This window comes from Narcine bancroftii, chromosome 2 (genome assembly GCF_036971445.1).
Source record: "Narcine bancroftii isolate sNarBan1 chromosome 2, sNarBan1.hap1, whole genome shotgun sequence".
In the NCBI taxonomy this organism is placed as follows: domain Eukaryota; kingdom Metazoa; phylum Chordata; class Chondrichthyes; order Torpediniformes; family Narcinidae; genus Narcine; species Narcine bancroftii.
The window spans coordinates 21,978,375-21,980,707 of NC_091470.1; positions in this window are offsets into that span (position 1 = coordinate 21,978,375).

The following is a 2,333-nucleotide window of genomic DNA, read 5'->3' on the forward strand; positions in this document are numbered from 1 at the left end:
CCTGTTCATATCTTTATTCCTCCTTAAATTTGAATTTTAAAAGTACTGCCTGAGAATCCGGAAAATCCAAAAATCTAGACTCGTCCAATCCATGATTTTAGGAGTTCAACCGGACTGGTGCATGGTTCGTTCGGGAATCTGACAAATAGCGGGAAAGAAAAATCCTTGAATCGGGCAGTGAATGATCTCACACGCACCAATCTTCATCCTGACAGTGAAGAGGGTTTGGCCAGGGTGGGATCTGTCTTTTAATACGTTGGCTGCTTTTCTGAGGCAGTGGCGAGTATAGATGGAGTCGATGGAGGCAGAGGCGGCATCAGAACAAATCTAATTGGAGGGGCATTAGGGTAACCATGGGCGGGGCACAAGCTGATGCTCAAGTACTCCAAGTTTGGCGCCGAGGGCTTGGCCTGCGGGTGGAGGGGAGGGGCACAATAACTCATTATGGAGGGTAGGGTAGTGGGGTTTATTGATGGCCTTAGCTGCTACAACATCAGTGAGAAGAGAACAGGATGGCTTACTATTTTAGCTCACCCACTTTAAGCTTGCTGGCCAGATAGGCTGTTATCCCACTGTATCTCTGAATTAAAATTGGAATACTTACTGTTTGAACCTCCATTCCAGAGCCCTGGACATTACAATCCAGGCTAACATTTAAATACAGTAGAAAAATGAGGAATAATAAATCACCCAAGATATTATCTGAACGTAGTGAGGCAGCAGACATTTAATTAATTTTGGAAGTCTTGATGCTAATGTAACTTGGAAAAACTCAACAGCAAAATTACCCACTCCGATGTTCCTGTAAATAGCAGACATGAATTTCCTGCTAACCTGATTTTTTGAGAAAAAAATGTGAGCCAGGGTCTCTAACTTTTTTTTCCCTCCTTTCAAGTTCAAGTTTAATATCATCTGATTGTAGGTATACAACCTGATGATGCAAACCATGATGCACAGACAAAAGATGCACAAAACACAGTGCATAATGATCAGAATAAATAGAGATCAATATTTAGGTGACACGGTTAGAACTGTAGAATAATTACATCAAAGGAACAGACCAGTTGGCCCCTCTAGCCTGTGCTGAACCACTTTTCTTGCCAAGACCAACTGAGCTGCATTCAGTCCATCGCCCTCCGTACCTCTCCCATCCATATACCTGTCCAAATTTCCCTTAAGTGTTAAAATTGAGTCTGCAATTCACCACTTCAGCTGGAAACTCACTCCATGCTCCCATCACTCTCTGAGTGAAGAGGTTCCCCCTCATGTTCCCCTTAAAGTTTACACTTTTCACTGTAAACCCAAGTCCTCTAGTTTGAATCTCATCCACCCTCAATCTCTGTCTATCCCCTTCATAATGTTAAATACCTCTATCAAATCTCCCCTCATTCTTCTTCACTGCAGGGAATGAAATCCTAACCTGTTTAACCTTTCCCTGTAACTCAATCCAGAAGTCCAGGCAACATCCTAGTAAATCTTCTCTCTATTCTTTCTATCTTACTGATAACTTTCCTGTAGTTAGGTGACCAAAACTGCACACAATACTCCAAATTTGGTCTCACCGATATCTTATACAACTTTACCATAATATCCCAACTCAATACTTTGATTTATGAAGGCCAATATGCCAAAAGCTTTCTTAACAGCCTCCATACCACGCACTAGGCCCTTTCATGCCAAGCCTCCACCTGGAGGCCAGCTATAAGCACAGAGGGAAAAAAATAAACACCTTTCGAGAGCTGCTCCTGTGTCGCATTCATGTTGAGCAACTCCTCGTAGCATCCTCCGGAGCTGATGGAGGTGGGGCGACTGGTGCCGTAGCACCACCCGTCACACAGCAGAAAAATGGCCATCTTTCCTACCCATAATCCCCCCACGCAGCTGGAACTGCTGTGTGTTCTCCAGAAAAGTTGCGGCTGCATGGGGGATTATGGGTAGGGAAGACGGTCATTGCTCCGCTGTGTTTTGACCCCCTGACATGTGGCTTCGAAGGCCCGAAGTGGCCCGGTGAGGTGCTGGCATGGCCAATAGGGTTGTCACAGCCTACACCAGCCTCCCCCTGATGCCCCATCTGATACCTCCCCACCCTGACAGCTCCCTCTGGCCACCCCTGTCCTGATGACTGCTGACCTGATGGCTCCTGCTGGCCACCCCTGCCCTGAGGGGGTCATGGAGGGAGAGGGGTGAGTGGGTGGGAAAGGGGGGCAGGTGGGTCACTTGCTGATGGCTTCATCGCAACGTCATCAGACCACCCCAGCCAGTCGCTTACAGTTGCTTCACATTGATGTGAGGTGGTGAAACGCAGTGCTCCACTGATGATCCTTCCCCAAGAG